Here is a 23,009-nt window from a genome sequence, read left to right on the forward strand (position 1 = left end):
CACTGTTATTTCTCTGCCCAGAACTTGGCTTGCCCTTTCATCTCACTCAGTCAAAGCCAAAGGAAGGCCTGTACCTCTCCCTTCTCACCATCTCCTCCTTCTCTTTCCCCTGTAGCTCTTTCCAGCCACCCTGGCTGTGTTCACGTGCCCAGCACACTCCTGTCCCAGAGCCTTTTCAGGTGGCTCCTTGCTTCTGGACAGCCACACGGCTCCTCACTCACTACTTCCAGTCTCATTTTCATGTCACCTTTGCCTGAACCCCTTGTAAGATCACATTTGCCATCCCCCACCCTGAGTTTCTTCCTTCTCTTTCTCTAATGGCACTTAACCACTGTTTAATATACTATCCATTTTGCTCATTCATTTTATTAGTTGTGTTTTCCCTACTAGAATAGAAGCTCCACGAGAGCAGTAGCTTTTGCCTGCTCACTGCTGAATCCTCAGTACCTATAACAGTATCTGGCATGGAGTAGATCAAAATGTAAACAAATATTTCCTGAATAAATGAATCAGTTAATACAACTTCCTGCTATTGGGCGACTATTTTATGTTAGTGTGTGGGTGGGTGGGTGGGGTCCTTTTTGCCTAATGATTTTCTTCAGGGACTAACACATTGATTAGGAGGTAAAAAGAAAACTGACAACTTTATTATGATTATTGAACTCCTAATGTAGAGTAGCTTTAAACTTCACAGCAAACCTGTGGTGATGTAGACGTGGCTGTTCCATTTTACTGAAGATGAGGTTGGGGTTCAGAGGGCTCCACAGTTGCCTGTGCTCACACACCTGGTGAGACAGGCCTCGACTCCCTGTCAGGTGGTCTCCAGCCGGCCCATGCCCCTTTCCCTGCCCCCACGTCTTCTGCCCATCTGAAGAGCTGACAAAACTTCCCAAAGACAATAGTAAGGAAGTAAATGAAGTAGGAAGGTAAATTGGAGGATAACATATGATTAAAGGGAAAATGGTGACTTCACTTAATTGAGAGCAGAATAGAAAATGAGCTTAAATGGCAATAGGAAAGGAATAATTGAAGTAGAAAACATAAAATAGGGATTTGGAACTTGTCTGTCCATATATAATTAAAAACAGAAGAGATGATTATTTCTTCATGCTGGTGGAGGTCCACTTTTACCTAACAGTTGGGAGGATCATGGCTTTGTGGGGGCTTCTTTCCTTAGAAGTCACTTTCTGCCTCATGAAACATTGGCTTTATGTTTTCAGGGCTACTGATTGAATGTCCAAAATAATAGAGATTAACCTAATTGGATAATTATTATAGTCCCAGTAATGTTCCACATTCCCTTCCTAGGGACCCACCCTAACACTCCTTATCTTTGTTCTTATTTCATCTGTTTATACTTCATTTAAACCATCCATATTAGCTGAAAATGAATCAAAATGAACCAAAAATCAATACATTTTAGTTTCTCTGTTATGTATAACCTATGTATTCCCATATATTTAATAAGCATTTTATTCATTGTTTCCTCACTCCAAAGAGAATTCAAGGTGCGAGTAATTCTTCAATACTATGCCTTCTCCAAAATGCTTGTGAAAAAGTATGTTGAATTTTAGATATTTTTCAGATTTTTGAATATTTGCAGATACTTAACAGGTAGAGCATCCGTAATCTGAAAATCTGAAATCCAAAATGCTCTGGTGAACATCCTTTGAGTATCATGTTGACACTCAGAAAGTTTCAAATTTTGAAGCATTTCAGATTTCAGACTGGGGGTGCTCCACCTGTATTAGCATTATGTAATAACCATGTTGTGTTCATTTATCTAATAGATTTTATATGAAACATTGTGAAATATAATCACTAAATATAACTACTGATTAAAATTAAATAAGTTGTTGCTTTCAAAAAAAATCTGAGGGATTCTATATAAATGTTTTCTATTGCCATGATTTGAATGTTTGTTGTATTCATTCGTTTTCACGCTGCTGATAAAGACATATCCAAGACTGGGCAATTTAGGTAAGAAAGAGGTTTATTGGACTTACAGTTCCAGGTGGCTGGGGAGGACTCACAATTATGATGGAAAGTGAAAGGAATGTCTCACATGGCAGCAGACAAGAGGAGAGAGCTTGTGAAGGGAAACCCCCATTTTTAAAACTATCAGCTCTTGTGAGACTCATTCACTATCACAAGAACAGCACAGGAGGGTGGAGCCAAGATGGCTGAATAGGAACAGCTCTGGTCTACAGCTCCCAGCGTGAGCGGCACAGAAGACGGGTGATTTCTGCATTTCCGTTTGAGGTACCAGGTTCATCTCACGAGGGAGTGCCAAACAGTGGGCGCAGGACAGTTGGTGCAGCGCACTGTGCGAGAGCCGAAGCAGGGCGAGGCATTGCCTCACTCGGGAAGTGCGAGGGGTCAGGGAGTTCCCTTTCCTAGTCAAAGAAAGGGGTAACAGACGGCACCTGGAAAATCGGGTCAGTCCCACCCTAATACTGCGCTTTTTCCAACGTGCTTGGAAAACGGCACACCAGGAGATTGTGTCCCACACCTGGCTCGGAGGGTCCTATGCCCACGGAATCTCGCTGATTGCTAGCACAGCAGTCTGAGATCAAACTGCAAGGTGGCAGCAAGGCTGGGGAGGGGCGCCTGCCATTGCCCAGGCTTGCTTAGGTAAACAAAGCAGCCAGGAAGCTCGAACTGGGTGGAGCCCACCACAGCTCAAGGAGGCCTGCCTGCCTCTGTAGGCTCCACCTCTGGGGGCAGGGCACAGACAAACAAAAATTCAGCAGGAACCTCTGCAGACTTAAATGTCCCTGTCTGACAGCTTTGAAGAGAGTAGTGGTTCTCCCAGCACACAGCTGGATATCTGAGAATGGACAGACTGCCTCCTAAAGTGGGTGCCTCACCCCCGAGCAGCCTAACTGGGAGGCACCCCCGAGTAGGGACAGACTGACACCTCACTTGGCCAGGTACTCCTCTGAGACAAAACTTCCAGAGGAACTATCAGACAGCTGAATTTGTGGTCTCACGAAAATCCACTGTTCTGCAGCCACCGCTGCTGACACTCAGCCAAACAGGGTCTGGAGTGGACCTCTAGCAAGCTCCAGCAGACCTGCAGCTGAGGGTCCTGTCTGGTAGAAGGAAAACTAACAAACAGAAAGGACATCCATACCAAAAACCCATCTGTACATCACCATCATCAAAGACCAAAAGTAGATAAAACCACAAAGATGGGGAAAAAAACAGAGCAGAAAAACTGGAAACTCTAAAAAGCAGAGCACCTCTCCTCCTCCAAAGGAACGCAGTTCCTCACCAGCAACGGAACAAAGCTGGATGGAGAATGACTTTGATGAGTTGAGAGAAGAAGGCTTCAGACGATCAAACTACTCTGAGCTACGGGAGGAAATTCAAAACAGTAGCAAAGAAGTTAAAAACTTTGAAAAAAAATTAGATGAATGGATAACTAGAATAACCAATGGAGAGAAGGGCTTAAAGGAGCTGATGGAGCTGAAAGCCAAGTTTCGAGAACTACGCAAAGATTGCAGAAGCCTCGGGAGCCAATGCGATCAACTGGAAGAAAGGGTATCAGTGATGGAAGATGAAATGAATGAAATGAGGCGAGAAGGGAAGTTTAGAGAAAAAAGAATAAAAAGAAACGAACAAAGCCTCCAAAAATTTGGGACTATGTGAAAAGACCAAATCTACGTCTGATTGGTGTACCTGAAAATGACGGGGAGAATGGAACCAAGTTGGAAAACACTCTGCAAGATATTATCCAGGAGAACTTCCCCAATCTAGCAAGGCAGGCCAACATTCAGATTCAGGAAATACAGAGAACGCCACAAAGATACTCCTCAAGAAGAGCAACTCCAAGACACATAATTGTCAGATTCACCAAAGTTGAAATGAAGGAAAAAATGTTATGGGCGGCCAGAGAGAAAGGTCGGGTTACCCACAAAGGGAAGCCCATCAGACTAACAGCTGACCTCTCGGCAGAAACTCTACAAGCCAGAAGAGAGTGGGAGCCGATATTCATTCTTAAAGAAAAGAATTTTCAACCCAGAATTTCATATCCAGCCAAACTAAGCTTCATAAGTGAAGGAGAAATAAAATACTTTACAGACAAGCAAATGCTGAGTGATTTTGTCACCACCAGGCCTGCCCTAAAGGAGCTCCTGAAGGAAGCACTAAACATAGAAAGGAACAACTGGTACCAGCCACTGCAAAAACATGCCAAATTGTAAAGACCATTGAGGCTAGGAAGAAACTGCATCAACTAACGAGCAAAATAACCAACTTACATCATAATGACAGGATCAAATTCACACATAACAATATTAACTTTAAATGTAAATGGGCTAAATGCTCCAATTAAAAGACACAGACTGGCAAACTGGATAAGGAGTCAAGACCCATCAGTGTGCTGTATTCAGGAAACCCATTTCACATGCAGAGACACACATAGACTCAAAATAAAGGGATGGAGGAAGATCTATCAAGCAAATGGAAAACAAAAAAAGGCAGGGGTTGCAATCCTAGTCTCTGATAAAATAGACTTTAAACCAACAAAGATCAAAAGAGACAAAGAAGGCCATTACATAATGGTAAAGGGATCAATTCAACAAGAAGAGCTAACTATCCTAAATATATATGCACCCAACACAGGAGCACCCAGATTCATAAAGCAAGTCCTGAGTGACCTACAAAGGGACTTAAACTCCCACACAATAATAATGGGAGATTTTAACACCCCACTGTCAACATTAGACAGATCAACAAGACAGAAAGTTAACAAGGATATCCAGGAATTGAACTCAGCTCTGCACAAAGTGGACCTAATAGACATCTACAGAACTCTCCACCCCAAATCAACAGAATATGCATTTTTTTCAGCACCACACCACACCTATTCCAAAATTGTCCACATAGTTGGAAGTAAAGCTCTCCTCAGCAAATGTAAAACAACAGAAATTATAACAAACTGTCTCTCCGGACCACAGTGCAATCAAACTAGAACTCAGGATTAAGAAACTCACTCAAAACCGCTCAACTACATGGAAACTGAACAACCTGCTCCTGAATGACTACTGGGTACATAATGAAATGAAGGCAGAAATAAAGATGTTCTTTGAAACCAATGAGAACAAAGACACAACATACCAGAATCTCTGGGACACATTCAAAGTAGTGTGTAGAGGGAAATCTATAGCACTAAATGCCCACAAGAGAAAGCAGGAAAGATCCAAAATTGACACTCTAACATCACAATTAAAAGAACTAGAAAAGCAAGAGCAAACACATTCAAAAGCTAGCAGAAGGCTAGAAATAACTAAAATCAAAGCAGAACTGAAGGAAATAGAGACACAAAAAACCCTTCAAAAAATTAATGAATCCAGGAGCTGGTTTTTTGAAAAGATCAACAAAATTGGTAGACCGCTAGCAAGACTAATAAAGAAGAAAAGAGAGAAGAATCAAATAGATGCAATAAAAAATGAAAAGGGGTTATCACCACCGATGCCACAGAAATACAATCTACCATCAGAGAATACTACAAACACCTTTACGCAAATAAACTAGAAAATCTAGAAGAAATGGATAAATTCCTTGGCAAATACACCCTCCCAAGACTAAACCAGGAAGAAGTTGAATCTCTGAATAGACCAATAACAGGTTCTGAAATTGTGGCAATAATCAATAGCTTACCAACCAAAAAGAGTCCAGGACCTGACGGATTCACAGCTGAATTCTACCAGAGGTACAAGGAGGAACTGGTACCATTCCTTCTGAAACTATTCCAATCCATAGAAAAAGAGGGAATCCTCCCTAACACATTTTATGAGGCCAGCATCGTCCTGATACCAAGGCCTGGCAGAGACATAACCAAAAAAGAGAATTTCAGACCAATATCCTTGATGAACACTGATGCAAAAATCCTCAATAAAGTACTGGCAAACCGAATCCAGCAGCACATCAAAAAGCTTATACACCATGATCAAGTGATACACCATGATCAAGTGGGCTTCATCCCTGGGATGCAAGGCTGGTTCAACATACACAAATCAATAAATGTAATCCAGCATAAAAACAGAACCAAAGACAAAAACCACATGATTATCTCAATAGATGCAGAAAAGGCCTTTGACAAAATTCAACAACCCTTCATGCTAAAAACTCTCAATAAATTAGGTATTGATGGGACGTATCTCGAAATAATAAGAGCTATCTATGACAAACCCACAGCCAATAGCATACTGAATGGGCAAAAACTGGAAGCATTCCCTTTGAAAACTGGCACAAGACAGGGATGCCCTCTCTCGCCACTCCTATTCAACATAGTGCTGGAAGTTCTGGCCAGGGCAATCAGGCAGGAGAAGGAAATAAAGGGTATTCAATTAGGAAAAGAGGAAGTCAAATTGTCCCTGTTTGCAGATGACATGATTGTATATCTAGAAAACCCCATCGTCTCAGCCCAAAATCTCCTTAAGCTGATTAGCAACTTCAGCAAAGTCTCAGGATACAAAATCAATGTACACAAATCACAAGCATTCTTGTACACCAATCACAGACAAACAGAGAGCCAAATCATGAGTGAACTCCCATTCACAATTGCTTCAAAGAGAATAAAATACCTAGGAATCCTACTTACAAGGGATGTGAAGGACCTCTTCAAGGAGAACTACAAACCACTGCTCAATGAAATAAAAGAGGATACAAACAAATGGAAGAACATTCCATGCTCATGGGTTGGAAGAATCAATATCATGAAAATGGCCATACTGCCCAAGGTAATTTATAGATTCAATGCCATCCCCATCAAGCTACCAATGACTTTCTTCACAGAATTGGAAAAAACTACCTTAAAGTTCATATGGAACCAAAAAAGAGCCCGCATCGCCAAGTCAATCCTAAGCCAAAAGGACAAAGCTGGAGGCATCACGCTACCTGACTTCAAACTATACTACAAGGCTACAGTAACCAAAACAGCATGGTACTGGTACCACAACAGAGACATAGATCAATGGAACAGAACAGAGCCCTCAGAAATACTGCTGCATATCTACAACAATCTGATCTTTGACAAACCTGACAAAAACAAGCAATGGGGAAAGGATTCCCTGTTTAATAAATGGTGCTGGGAAAACTGGCTAGCCATATGTAGAAAGCTGAAACTGGATCCCTTCCTTACACCTTATACAAAAATTAATTCAAGATGGATTAAAGACTTACATGTTAGACCTAAAACCATAAAAACCCTAGAAGAAAGCCTAGGCAATACCATTCAGGCCATAGGCATGGGCAAGGACTTCATGTCTAAAACACCAAAAGCAATGGCAACAAAAGCCAAAATTGACAAATGGGATCTAATTAAACTAAAGAGCTTCTGCACAGCAGAAGAAACTACCATCAGAGTGAACAGGCAACCTACAGAATGGGAGAAAATTTTTGCAACCTACTCATCTGACAAAGGGCTAATATCCAGAATCTACAATGAACTCAAACAAATTTACAAGAAAAAAACAAACAACCCCATCAAAAAGTGGGCAAAGGACATGAACAGACACTTCTCAAAAGAAGACATTTATGCAGCCAAAAAACAAATGAAAAAATGCTCATCATCACTGGCCATCAGAGAAATGCAAATCAAAACCACAATAGATACCATCTCACACCAGTTAGAATGGCCATCATTAAAAAGTCAGGAAACAACAGATGCTGGAGAGGATGTGGAGAAATAGGAACACTTTTACACTGTTGGTGGGACTGTAAACTAGTTCAACCATTGTGGAAGTCAGTATGGCGATTCCTCAGGGATCTAGAACTAGAAATACCATTTGACCCAGCCATCCCATTACTGGGTATATACCCAAAGGACTATAAATCATGCTGCTGTAAAGACACATGCACACATATGTTTGTTGCGGCACTATTCACAATAGCAAAGACTTGGAACCAACCCAAATGTCCAACAACGATAGACTGGCTTAAGAAAATGTGGCACATATACACCGTGGAATACTATGCAGCCATAAAAAATGATGAGTTCATGTCCTTTGTAGGGACATGGATGAAACTGGAAAACATTCTCAGTAAACTATCGCAAGGACAAAAAACCAAACACTGCATGTTCTCACTCACAGGTGGGAATTGAACAATGAGAACTCATGGACACAGGAAGGGGAACATCACACTCCGGGGACTGTTGTGGGTTGGGGGAAGGGGGGAGGGACAGCATTAGGAGATATACCTAATGCTAAATGACGAGTTAATGGGTGCAGCAAACCAACACGGCACATGGATACATATGTAACAAACCTGCACATTGTGCACATGTACCCTAAAACCTAAAGTATAATAATAATAAATAAATAAATTAATAAATTTAATAAATAAAGAACAGCACAGGAAAGACCCACCCCCATCATTCAATCACCTGCCACTGGGTTCCTCCCACAACACGTAGGAACTGTGGGAGTTAGAATTCGAGATAAGATTTGGGTGGGGACACAGCCAAACCGTATCATTCCACTCCTGGCCCCTCTCAAATCTCATGTCCTTACATTTCAAAACCAATGATGCCTTTTTTACAGTCCCCCAAAGTCTTAACTCATTTCAGCATTAACTCAACAGTCCACAGTCCAAAATCTCATCTGAGACAAAGCAAGACTCTTCTGCCTATCAGCCTGTAAAATCAAAAGCAAGTTAGTTACTTCCTAAATACAATGTGGGTAGAGGCACTGGGTAAATACAGCTGTTAGAAATGGGAGAAATTGGCCAAAACAAAGTGGCTACAGGCCCCATGTGAGTCTGAAATCCAGCAGGGCAGTCAAATCTTAAAGCTCCCTTATAAAACTGAATGCCTTTAACAGCACCCAATTCACTTCTTGAATGCTTTGCTGCTTAGGAATTTCTTCTGCCAGATACCCTAAATCAGCTCTCTCAAGTTCAGAGTTCCACAAATCTCTAGGGCAGGAGCAAAAGGCTGACAGTCTCTTTGCTAAAACATAGCAAGAGTCACCTTTGCTCCAGTTCCCAACAAGTTCCTCATCTCCATCTGAGACCACTTCAGCCTGGACCTTATTGTTCAGATCACTATCAGCATTTTCTGTCAAAACCATTCAACAAGTCTCTAAGAAGTTCCAAACTTTCTCCCATTTTCCTGTCTTCTTCGGAGCCTTCCAAACTGTTCCAGCCTCTGCCTGTTAACCCAGTTCCAAAGTTGCTTCCACATTTTCGGGTATCTTTTCAGCAACACTCCACTTCTGATACAAATTTACTGTATTCATCCATTTTCATGTTGCTGATAAAGACATATCCAAGACTGGGCAATTTAGAGAAGAAAGAGGTTTGTTGGACTGACAGTTCCACGTGGCTGGGGAGGCCTCAGAAGGTGAAAGGCACATCTCACATGGTAGCAAGACAAGAAGAGAGAGCTTGTGAAGGGAAACTCCCCTTTTTAAAACCGTCAGATTTCATGAGACTCACCCACTATCAGGAGAACAGCACAGGAAAGATCCGCCCCCATCATTCAGTCACCTCCCACTGGGGTTCCGCCTGTGACACGTGGGAACTGTGGGAGTTACAATTCAAGATGAGAATCGGGTGAGAACACAGCCAAACCGTATCATTTGTGCTCCCTCAAAATTCGTATGCTGAAATCTTAACCCCTAAAGCGATGGTGTTAGGAGATGGGGCCTTTTTGGAGGTGATTAGGTCATGAGTGGAGCCCTAACAAATGAGATTAGTGAACTTGTAGAAGAGGCCCCAGAGAGCTGCCCTGCCTCCTTACATCACATGAGGACAGAAGGCGGCGGCACTGTATAAGAGAGAGTGGGCTCTCACCAGACACTGAGTCTACTGGCACCTTGAATTTGGACTTCTCAGCCTCCAGAGAACTAAATAACTGTTGTTTATAAGCTGCTTGGTCTATGATACTTTGTTATGGCAGCCTGAATGAACGAAGACAGAAACTGGTACTGGGAGTGGGGTTGTTGTTATAACAAATGCCTAGATATGTGGAGGTGGCTTTGGAACTGGATAATGGATAGAGACAAGAAGAGTTTTGAGGTGCATGCTAGAAAAAGCTTAGATTGCTGTGAATGGACCCTAAAGGGCAATTCTGGTGAGAACTTAGAAGGAGGGAAGGAGAGCTGTAGAGAAAGCCTCCATCTTCTTACAGAATGTTTAAGTGGTTGTGATCAGAATATTGTTAGAAATACGGACTGTAAAGGCAATTCTGATGAGGTCTCGGAAATGAGGAACATGTTATTAGAAACCATAGGAAACATGATCATTGTTATAAAGTGGCAAAGAACTTAACTAAGTTGTGTTTGGGTCCTCACATTTTGTGGAAGGTAGAACTTATGAGCAATGAAATAGGATATTTGGCACAAGAAATTTCTAAGCAAAGTGTCAAAGATGTGGGTTGGTGTCTGTTGAGTGCTTATAGTAAAATGTGAGAAGAGAATAATGATTTAAAGGCAGAAGTTCCAATCAAGAGGGAAGAAGAACTTAAATATTTGGACAATTCTAAACCTGTCCATACTGTGGAAGTGTGTTTGGGAGAGAACAGCAAGGGTGTGGCCAAGTAACCCTTTGATGAGATCAGTATGAATCCACCAGGTGCTAGTCATGAAGACAATGGAAGAATGACTTTGAAGATGTTTTGGAGATTATTGAGGCTACCACTGTCATCACAAGGCCAGAATGCAAGGGCCTTGGTGGCAGAACAATTTGAAAGGATGGGCCAAGGATGAACTGTGGGACCCCTGTGCTTGCTGCAGTACTGGGCACCACCTCAAAGCTCTGCTGTCCACATTCTAGGGCAGGGATCCTCAGCTACCCCAGGTTTGGCTTTAGTAGGTCCAGGTGTGGCAGTGGCTGCCCCTCCAGGAGACAGAGTCAGTAAACCTTGTCAGTCCCCAGGCAGTGCCATCTTTGCAGGTATGCAGAGTGCACAAGCTCTAGGGGTGTTGCTACACCTACCTAGATTTTGAAGAATGTAGCAGCTGGAAGCCTTGGTCAAGTGAGCCAAGCAGAGGCTGCTGTGAGGGTGGACCACCACATGACTCCAGACCAGTAGAGCCACTGGTGTGCGATTCCAGCCTGGGAGAGCTGCAGGCACCTGACTACACCCCGCAATAGGTGTGCTCTGGGCTATGCTCAGCAAAGCCATGGGGTTTGGCTGCCCAGAGCCTACCCAGCCTATGGGATTTTGTTATAGCAGCACAACAGGCTAAGACACTTATGTTCATATTCCTTTATGTATATGCTTTTATCAATTTTGCATATATATTTTTTGAGACAGAGTCTTGCTCTGTCACCCAGGCTGGAGTGCAGTGGCATGATGTTGGCTCACTGCAACCTCCACGTCCAGGATTCAAGTGATTCTCCTGCCTCAGTCTCCCAGGTAGCTGAGACTACAGGAATGTGCCACTACATCCAGCCAATTTTTGTATTTTTAGTAGAGACAGGACTTCCCTATGTTGGCCAGGCTGGTCTCAAATTCCTGACCTCAAGTGATCTGCGCACCTCAGCTTTCCAAGGTGCTGGGATTACAGGCATGAGCCACCATGCTTGGCCAATTTTGCGTATTTTTAAATCTCAGATATGTAGATAGTGCACATCCTTCAATATGTATCCCTTAAGTGACTTCATTTCTATCCATCTGGCCCCCCACACACTTAATGAAATCACCAGTAAAAACTAGACCTGGTCAGATGGAATTTCCCAACCTTTTGTGTAAAAATCTACCTGTTACATAAATGTTGCTTCCTAGTATCTGATCAAACACAAAGGAAAAAACACAGGGCAGCAAAGAGCATGATTTTATAACTCTTCAGCACCTTATTTCAGAGGGGAACAAGTATAAACCTACTACTTCAGAAGTTTTGGTTTTTTATCGTTTATAGGGATATCTTGGGGATGTTGTGGGTTAGATTCCAGACCACCACAATAAAGCAAATATCACAATGCAGTCAGTCATACTAATATTTTGGTTTCCCAGTGCATATAAAATATGCTTGCACTATACTATAGTTTATTAATTGTGCAATAGCATTGTGTCTGAAAAACAATATATATATACCTAAATTTTAAAATATTTCATTGTTAAAAATACCAGTGATTATCTGAACCTTTAGCAAGTCATAATCCTGTTGCTGGTGGAAGGTCTTGACTCGAAGTTGTTGACTGCTGACTGATCAGGGTGGTGCTTGCTGAAGGTTGAGGTGCTGTGACAATTTGTTAAAAGAAGACAACAATGAAATTGGCCACATGGATGGACTCTTCCTTTCATGAAAGATTTTTCTGAAGCATGGGATGCTGTTTGATAACATCTGATCTACAGTAGGACTTCTTTCAAAACTGGAGCCAGTCGTCTCAAACCCTGTCACTGCTTTATCAGCTAAGTTTGTGAGTATTCTAAATCCTTTTTTGTCATTTCAACAGTGTTCACAGTATCTTACCAGGAGTAGAATCTATCTCGAGAAACCACTTTCTTTGCTCATCTACATGAAGCAACTTCTTGACTGTTCAAGTTTTATCATGAGATTGCAGCAATTCAGTCACATCTTCAGGCTCCACTTCTAATTCTAGTTCTCTTGATATTTCCCCCCACATCTGCAGTTACTTCCTCCACTGAACTATTGAACCCCTCAAAGTCATCTATGAGAGTTGGAATCAATCAGCAATGTAGATATTTTGACCTCCCATGAATCTGTAATATTCTTAATGGCATCTAAAATGGCGAATCCATTCCAGAAGATTTTTAATTTACTTTGCCCAGATCCATCAGAGAAATCACTATCTATGGCAGCTATAGCCTCATAAAATGTATTTTTTAGCTATTAAGACTCAAAGTTGAAATTACTCCTTAATGTATGGGCTGGGCTGCACATGGATATTATGTTAGCAGGCATGAAAACAACATTAATCTCCTTGTACATTTCCATCAGAGCTCTTGGATTACCAGGTGCATTGCCAATGAGCAGTAATATTTTGAAAGGAATCTTTTTCTGAGCAGTAGGCCTCAACAGTGGGCTTAAAATATTCAACAAACCATGCTATAAACAGAGTGCTGCTATCCAGACTTTGTTGTTCCATTTATAGGGTATAGACAGAGTAGATTTAGCATCATTCTTAAGGGCTCTAGGATTTTCAGAATGACAAATAAACATTGGCTTCAACTTAAAGTCACCAGCTGCACAGGCTGTGACAAGAGAGTCAGCCTGTCCTTTGAAGCTTTGAAGCCAGGCCTTGACTTTTCCATTCTAGCTATGAAAGTCCTAGATGGCATCATCCTCCAATAGAAGGCTGTTTCATCTACGTTGAAAGTCTGTTGTTTGGTGTAATTTATCAATTATCGTACCAGATCTTCTGGATAACTTGCTGCAGCTTCTGCATCAGCACTTGCTTCCTCACCTTGCACTTTTATGTTATGGAGATGGCTTCTTTCCTTAAACCTCATGAACCAACCTCTACTAGCTTCAAACTTTTCATCTGCAGCTTCCTCAAATCTCTTAGCCTTCGTAGAATTGAAGAGAGTTAGGGTCTTGTTTTGGGTGAGGCTTTGATTTAAGGGAATGTTGTGGCTGGTTTGATCTTCTATCCAGACCACTAAAACTTTCTCCATATCAGCAATAAGGCTGTTTTGCATTGTTATCATTCATGTGTTCACTGGAGTAGCACTTCTGATTTCCTTTCAGAACTTTTCCTTTGCATTCATAGCTTAAGTGTTTGGCATAAGATGCCTAGCTTTCAGCCTATTTCATCTTTTGACATGGCTTCCTCTCTAAGTTTAATCATTTCTAGTTTTTGACTTAATATGACTGACCTTTTACTTGAACACTTAGACCTTTTACTTGAACATTTGAACTTTTTACTTAAACCCTTACAGGGTTATTAATTGGCCTAATTTCAATATTGTTGTATCTCAGGGAATAAGGAGGCCTGCAGAGAGGGGAAGAGATGAGGGAATGGCCGGTCAGTGGAACAGTCAGCACACCCAACATTTGTATATTAAGGCTGCCATCTTATATGGGCAGGGTTTGTGGTGCCCCAAAACAATTACAGTGGTAGCATCAAATGTTGCTGATCACAGATCACCACGACAGATACAAGAACGATAAAAAAGTTTGAAATATTGGGAGAATGACCAAAGGTGACGTGGAAACACAAAGGGAGCACATGCTGTTGGAAAAGTGTTGCCAGTAGACATGCTCAACACAGAATTGCCACAAACCTTCAATTTATAAAAAACTCAATATCTGCACAGTACAGTAAGGTGAAGCACAGTAAGATGAGGGCTGCCTGAACTCTACAAGATGGGAAGAATAGAAAAACAAACTACCATTCAGGGAATCCCCTCTTTTCAGTTCACATTTTACATTTTTTTTTACTGCAAAGAAAAGATGATGACCAAAAAGGGTCTGAATCAAGTTTCCGATTTCAAACTCTGGCCAAAGAATCTCAGAATTGGAGAGTAGGAGGACTTCAGAGCTCTGTTCCCCTTGGGGATTTTCCTATGATGGCACCAGGCACTGCATTTGATGTTCCTACTACCTGTTGACATTTAGTCCTCACCATCAATCTGGAAAGCCACCTCACATCCATTCATAAGGGACTGCAGCCCAGGGACGGTTTCAGAGTATTGCATGGAAGAAGGGGGATTTGAGCTTCCAGCTCGTGATTTCATTCAGTTGTTCATAGGGCCACAAAAAGTATCTTCAGAAAAGATGCTGCTCTAGGAGAATGTGGGCCCCGCACCAAGGTACCTGGCAGGGAGGTAGAGCTTGGCCTGGTGCCAGTGCCCTTGCCTCCCTGGTACCTTTGTAGAGAGCATGCACTGATGCAAGCTCTCTATGCAGGCTTCACCGGGCTGCACTGGAACAAATAGACATCTCACTGACAGAGTCTCTCATTTATAGCTTTCACTCTCTGGCGTTGATTTTCTCATGATTCTATTTTTTTTTAACAGCAGATGCAGGTGTAGTGAAATAAGATTACCTTTCCCCCATTAGCAGTTGGATAGAGATGTACTGTCTCACCAAGTCCTCTGTGAAGGACTAGAGGATAGCCTGATCATTTTTCAACATATTTTTTGTTGAGCGTACTCTATTCCTTTCACAACCAAACATTCATCTAACAGTCTGTCCTAGGATTTCGTTAGGATTCCAGGCCATATTTATCAGTGTGTAGTTTCCAGAACATTACTCTTTGCTCTTTTCAGAAAACCGAGAAACATTCCTCTGGCTTCCATTTCCTGACAGCTGTCCATTTTTTCCCTTAAGAAACCACACCAACAATGGCTGCACAGAAACATATGTAATTGCTTTTCATTGCAGTGGGAGTAATTCACCGCGCCTTGAAGTTGTTGAAATGCTCTTCCTGGGCTCCAGCCTTTTCCAGTTTAAAGATTCTTACTGGTAGCATGAAGAGTTAAGCAAAATAGTGAAGTGGCTCTGCTTCTGTTCCCTTCAGGTGGCCTGTTTCCTGTTATCTCTTATTTCGCTTCAAATTATGTATAACAATCATTTCATTTTAAATGACAAGAGAAAAATCTCATTTCCTTGGCAGCAGGATCCCACCCCGTCCCCTCCCAGTTTGGCTGGGCTTTCACACTTGGCGCGGTGGACTCAAGGTAGGGGTGGATGGCCACTGTCTGGCCCATGGTGGAACTTTCGTTTTGCTGAGTGGGGCATGTCATTGACAGCCAGATCTGAATCTGAAGAGGGGGGTGGAAGAGGAGAAAAGAGAGACAGTGAAGCTGGCGGGAAAGGCAACTTTTGAGCAGAAGAAAGGACATAAATAATGGAAGAAATTAAAGTTGTTTTGCTGTGTGGTATGTGGGAAAGATATTAATTCTACTAACGATTTCCCTGTGGTTAGCAGTTTAGTGAAGTCATTTACCAAAGACTTAGTCGTTTACTAAGTGGTGTAGTAAGCCATTTACTAAATGACTTTTGTAAAACCACTTTGACTGGATAATGCCTCACAGCACTGGGTCTCTTCTGGAGGATGGAATGGATTACTCAGTGCCAGCTAAAAGTGGAAGAGGACTGAGGAGAGGCTAGGGACTGCCATGACATTCATATCAAAGTTTCCCACGGGTGTGCCTGCTCCGTGGAGCGTAGCTTACATCTCTGCAGCCTGACTGCTGGAGAGGTTGGGGTGAGTTCATGCTAGTTTGTAATGTCCAAAAGAACTGTTGTAGTTACTGGTGTCAAAAGTAGCATTCAGTTTACTGAAGTTAGACTTTTTTAAAGCTAGTTTTTCTTTTCCTTTTCAATTTCTAAGACTTGTTATTCTATTAATGAATCTAATTTTTTTGCATAAAATAAGACTGATTGTTGATTAATTTTAGCTGATTGGATTTCCCTCAAACATTTAAAACTACATTTGTAGGTTTCATATATTTTATTTTAAGTATTTAAAATGTCTGAGAGGCAAACTTACCATCTTAACAGAGAAAAAAAGTATTTCATACAAAATAGATTAAACTTTGCACTAACAAGTGATCTCAAACATAGCAGTTTTATTTACAAACAATAAATTTCTGATATGTCTTTCAGCTTACAGATGATAAGAACATTATGACAGGACCCCTGGAATATTATAAACACTTGAAATGACAGTCAAAGATTATCTTGTATTTAACACTAAAACGTTATGCACACATGCTGTGGGTTGATTTACTTGGAGGCCTGCTCACTTATTTATCTTCCCAGAGTTGTTTACCCAACTAAGGGAGCAGATTGCGTCTCTTTCTTGGGGAGCAGGAGTCCTTGGCCTTCCACAGAGCACATTTCCTGGGCATTTTGCAACTATAGCACTAGATTAGATCCAGCCCATCCCTGCTGCCTCAGAACACAGTTCTGTGTTCTCCTGTGATTCTCGCTGGGCTTTTAGCCCCACTCTTTAGCACTGCTGATGCCATCCCGCATTCCTCTGTGCTGCGGTCAGGGTGTGCGACTACACACTGGGGTCATTCGAATAGCAGGGGTGAAAACGCATGAGAGCTGCTAGAGCTCTGGGGACACTGAGCCAGAGCCACTCCTTATGTAGAGAGAGAATGTAGGTTCAGGATGTACGCTGCTGGAAGTAGAAACAATAAAGAACTTTTATCCAGAATGTTTGTGTGTTGCTCACCATTTTAGGAAACTGAATCATTTTATTTGTATTTAAATGCCTGATAGCTTTAAATATGAGAAGGACTCTTTAATATACGTTTAATTCATTAACCAAGTGTTTCTTTTATGACTTTATTTTGGTGGGAAAAAATTGGAACTTTAGGATGCTCTGAGAATTAATTATATTACACTTGGAAATGAATGGTAATAATACATTGATGTCTTAGCCTCAATGCCTTCTTTTTTGAATAGATTAAAGGCATTAAGCGGGTGATTTGTGTGTGTGTATATATGTGTGTGTGTGTATATTCCTATTGCATATATTTCTCTTATAATACCTAATATATTTCTACATATGTGTAAATATATGACATATGCACATATATATGTATACCTATATAAAATGGATATAGTGATATTTAAATAAATATTTTAATACTTTTATATATAAATCTATATTTAAAAAATAAAATTGTATTTTTATTGAATATGCAATTTAGTATCTTGATTTTTTCTTTAACATTTTATTATAAACACTTTGAAATACTATTATACACTCTAAGCACCATTTAAAAATTTTAAGTAGTTTACTTAACTATTCTTTAATATACTTTTAGATCGTTGCAGTTTTTTTCCCTGTGAAGAGCATCTTTGTACACAGAGAATATTTATTATATGTAGATTGTTTCCTTAGGCTAGATTCCCAGAAGTGGAATTACTGGGTCACAGATACAAATATATTTAAGGCTCCAGCTACATGTATTGCCAAATTGCCTTCCCCAAAGCTTGTCTTAGCTTACTGGGCTACCAGAAATCGTATACAAATGTTATAGCACTGTTTATTGGAAAGCGATTTGTCTTTTGATGATGACTTTTGCTACAAATACTTTCTCCAATTTGGTGTTTGCATTTAAGTGTATTTTAAAAATAAAAATAGAAGTTTAAGATTTGTAGATGATAAAATATTACTCTGTTCTTTTTGATTCTTCTATTATTTTTTAGCTTAGAAAGTCATTTTTTTTTCCTAGAAGTGATTTAAAATATCTGATATAGGCCAGGTGCGGTGGCTCATGCTTGTAATCCCAGCACTTTGGGAGGCCAAGGTGGGCGGATCATCTGAGGTCAGGAGTTCAAGACCAGCCTGGCTAACGTGGTGAAACCTCATTTCTACTAAAAATACAAAAAATTAGTCGACCTTGGTGGCACACACCTGTAATCCCAGCTATTCGGGAGGCTGAGGCAGGAGAATCACTTGAACCCGGGAAGGGAGGTTGCAGTGAGCTGAGATTGTGCATTGCACTCCAGCTTGGGCAACGAGCAAAACTCTATCTCAAAAAATATATATGTACACACATATATATATTTATATTATATATATACACAATATATTTTTCTACCTTAACAAAACTTTTGTTGCTAAACTCTAAGTTCATGTGGAATATATTTCACCATATAGAATCAAGTGAGGGGATCTTGTTTTTGGTCTGAATTGTTACCTAGTGGGTGCCATCTTTTCTGAATTTTATTTGATGGATTTGTGGCATCTTCTGAATATGGATGGGTGTTTCTTCTGGGTTATCTTCTCTGATCCATTGTTCTGCTTGCCTGTCCTTCTGTCTGTGCCACACGGCTTACATGATGTGGCCTCTGATAAGGCCAATCCCCCTGCAGGACTCTTCTGCAAAATTTTCTTTGTTGTTCTTTCCTGTTTGTTTTTTCAGATGAACTTTGGAAAATTTATGTTGAACTTACAGATTATTTGGAGAAAAACTGTTTATCTAAAAGGTTTTAGTCTTTACCACCAAGCCCATGACATGTACTAAGCATTTATCCAAATCTTACTTTTTATATTTCTCACAAAATTTTCCAATTTTCTCTAAATAGGTCCTACATATTTCTCATTATGGTTATTGTTATGTTATTGCTTACTTTATAGTTTGTGTTTTGATCTCTTTCATTATATTTTCAAACTGGTAGTATCTGGTAATTTGGTTTTGTATATCTAGTATTGACCTACTTTTTTTTTTTTTTAAGACATGGTCTCTCTCTATGGCTCAGGCTGGAGTGCAGCAGCCAATCACAGGCACAGTCATAGCTCACTGCAGCCTCAAAATCCTGGGCTGAAAGAATCCTCCTGCCTCAGCCTCCCAAGTAACCGTGACTACAGGGACCCTCAGCTGTAAATTAAATGTAATTGTTTACCATTTGATTCCTATAAACACATCATCCAAAAATACATATTTTATTATTTTCCTTCTTAATATTTAGGTTTTGTTTTCTGCCTCATATATTTTAACATTGGCCTGAATCTGAAAATTTTTTAAATAATAAAAAAGCTTAAATGAAAAAATAAAAATTTAATGACTGATGGTGATGGTGACATGATACGCTTTTAAAGCTCATATTAAGTTTTGCAGAGACATTTCTTAGTACCTTAAACAATATGTTTTGATATAATGTGGTTTTTCTACACTGCTGATGTTTAAATTTATTTAGAGCACACAGTATTTTTAAGTTGGCATCTCATCCAGTTTGGTTCTGTTGGCTCAAAGAACAGGCATAGCCTGGATTATAGATGATGAGGGGTTTTAAAATCTGAAATTGTCGAGTGGAACTTTATGCTTGTTGGTACGTCTTGAAAAACCCTAATGCTTTTGCTCTTTCCTTTCCTGTTCCAAGCCTTCTTCCCCCTTCTTTTTTGAGTCTCTGAGCTATGCTTATAGAAACTTACAGAAACTTAAACAGCCTGCAGCTGTTTCTAAGTACCACAGATAGGGCCACATGATGCAGTTTTTACTAGTCCAAGGAAAAATGATTTTTAAAAAACAGATAAAACATCATATGTTTGTTTTTATAGTCTCAATTTACTCTACTTAAAGGATTGCTCTTTACTGAAATAGAGGCTTTTCTATTTTGCTTATTTTTCAAATGTTCTTAGATGCCCAAATAAAAGGTTGGCAATTCTAGGTCAGTTGTCTGTTTTCCTTCCCCTGCTTCTTTTTTAAAATTTACTGATCCAAGGAAGCAAAGAAAAGCTGGTTGTTTATCAGTTTTTAGTGTCTTTGTTTTTTAAAGCTTAAAAACACAGGGCAGTTGTCTGCTGACTGTACTGCCACACAGCATGGCCATAGCCTAAGCATGGATGGGGAGCTCTTACTGCTAAAGGAGTAGGAAGAGGAAAAGGAGCCAGGAGCAAAGCCTCGCAGCCTGCAGTCCCTCCCCACAGCCTTCAGAAGTCTGCTCTGGATTCCCTTTCCTCTCCCAGATACCATCTCCGTGTGTTCCCTTGCCAGGGAACTGTGCAGTGGTAGGAACACTGGCTTGGGCTTAGGGTGGCTGCGTGACCCTGGTAGCTGACACGTACTCATTTTCTGACCCCAGGGAGATTGCCAGTCCCCTCAAAGGATATCCTCCTAAAAGGATAATGTATTATCAATGGTGAGTGTTAGGATTCCCTATCATAAGTTGGGGGAGGAGGACAGGATCCGGATCTACAACAGAGCCCGAAAAAGAGGAGTATTTGAGGCGGGGAGTCAGGGAAAGCAGGGTTAGAGATTCCATACCTAAAATAAGGATCCTGTTTTCTTTCACCTCTAATTTTTAGTTTGTATAAAGAACTTCCTTTGAAGGCTGCAGCCCCAGGATGACAGAAGCCTTTAAAGTTTACACTTGCTAGGGAACGAGAATAGTAAGGTGAGTTTATCACTTGCCCATCCATATCTGTTGCTAGCTCAGCCTTGGCCAGAACAGCCCCTCCTCTGTGAAGTCATCTGGGTCATCTGAACCAGAGGTGAGGGCTAGCTGCTTAGAACTTTTTGATCCCTTTAGTTAACCTGCTCCTGTGGTGTTTGTGGCAGCCTTCCTTGAACTGTACCTCTTTGTGTAATGTCTCATCTCCGCTCAGTTGTAAACTTAAACTGCTACAGCATTGATGCCTTAGGTAGTGCGGGCATTCAGTGAAGGTTTGTGGAATAAAATAATGAATGAGAAAGGCCTAAAATATTACTGTAAGTTGCAGAACTTTAATATAAATATTAATTCTGCTTTTCTATAGTTTAGTTTTTAGTAAATGTTATATTACAGAAGAGCAGTGTTGTATTTTTACTATTGGATGAAGTTCTGCCTGCCTCTGCCACTCTATCTTGGACAACCTGGGTAAGAGTTTCTTTGTTGAAAATGGAAAAGATAGGACAACAAAGATTCTCAAAATTTAGTGTATGGAAGAATGAAATAAGGTGCTTGGTAACACTGTAGATGTCTATGCTCTACCCTCTAAGATTCACTGGGCCTGGTGTGGGGCTGACAGCCTGCACATTCAATATACCCCCAAGATGGTCCTGATACAGGTGGTCCAGGGAGCATCTGTTGAGAACCATTGAACAAGATGATCTCTAAGGTTTCTCCAGCTGTATTTTAAAAGGATAACATGAGACATCTGTTTGGTTTACTCAAAAGATGTTTCGTTTATTTTTTCTATTGTGAGTTCTACACAGCAACAAGTACAAATTATGACCACATGCTGCATAATTTAGTAGGAAAAGGTGTGCTTTCAAATTTTGTTAAAGGAGTGGATAATCATTAGGATATCCTTGTTTTAGTAGGGATACCCTAGTATAGTTTTCAGCCTAAAATCGTTTTCCTGGGAATTTTTACCTTCTACGAATTCTCATACTTGTCATAGGCATTTTGTTTATTAATAGCATTGTACGAGTGGATATAAATTGTGATAATTTCACCACCAAATACATGAGACTGTCAAACCCTGTGTAAATTTTGTCTATTCCTTTATAAACTTGAGGTGTAAATATTTTATTAATAAAATACATCCACAAATTCTACAAGATTTATAAAAATATAGCCATTTGTTGAAATACAGTTCTTTTATCACTACAGGTATTTTCTTTTCCGAAAGCCATAGCCTCACAATTAAAGCCAGAAATGAAAAACTCTTACTCAAGACAATCCATTTTCTTCTTTGTCATCTGGTCATTCCATTAAATGGCCTTAATAGACTAAATCATCCTGAGATTAAAAGGAAAAAAAAAAGGACACGTACCACTTCACTGCTGAAAAGTTGTTTGTGTGTGGAAGGAGGTAGAGAAATGGTTGCTGTGAGGAATGTAGGAGATTATACTTACTTATTTTATAATTTTATGCCTCAGTCATGATACAGAAGAAATTTAACCTCCAACTGAGGAGCAAATATAAGTTATTTGAGCAAGCATAAACAATGCAGAGTGAGAAGGAACACAGAACACCATGCCACATTCCCTGCATTCCCTGTGCATTTCACCCAATGCAGTCAACAAGGCTCCCTGAGAGCCTCACTTGCAAGTGTCCCAGGGCTGCAGGAAATGGACCCAGCGTCGCTTAAGTCCCAAGGCAAGCTGAGAGTTTGGAAGAAATCTTTTACTTTGCTAAATTCCAAATTAAACTTATTTGACAATAGTTGGAGGAAGCAGACAGATTTCCAGTGGGCTTTGGGTTGTATAAAATCAAAGGTCTCCACAGTTTAGCATGGGAAGATTATTAAAGGTTCTTCTGTAGCAGGAACAATTGTCCTGAAGTGCAAGTAAAGGCATTTTTTTCCCTGTTAATTAGGTTAGCTCTTTCAAACAACCTTTTTTAAAGAATTTAAGTATTGTAGGAGTTTTTGTATTCCTTTCATGTAGAAGTCCTAAGAGTGGCAGAATCAAAAGGGGCAGCAAGAAGACAAAGGGAAAAGTCTGGAAGGCCTTCCAGAGCAAGGAAGCCATCGCTGTGGCCAAAGTGGGAAGCAGCCAGGTGGCCAAATCTTGGGCCAAATCTTTTTCTAGTTACTCTGTAAATCACCCTCCACCAGATTGATTCAGCAGATTTTTGAAAAACCTTTATTGATAACCTGTAGGGAACCTCAAACTGAATTGGACCAGTGGCTCT

At 40.5% G+C, this 23,009-nt stretch overlaps 1 protein-coding gene across 8 annotated transcripts in view; it reads left to right on the forward strand.

Annotated features, from left to right (window-relative positions):
* The window catches only part of TJP1 (tight junction protein 1), a 275,476-nt gene that overhangs the window by 68,328 nt on the left and 184,139 nt on the right, over positions 1-23,009 (forward strand). The window lies entirely within an intron of this gene.

This window comes from Symphalangus syndactylus, chromosome 5 (genome assembly GCF_028878055.3).
Source record: "Symphalangus syndactylus isolate Jambi chromosome 5, NHGRI_mSymSyn1-v2.1_pri, whole genome shotgun sequence".
NCBI classification, from domain to species: Eukaryota; Metazoa; Chordata; class Mammalia; order Primates; family Hylobatidae; genus Symphalangus; species Symphalangus syndactylus.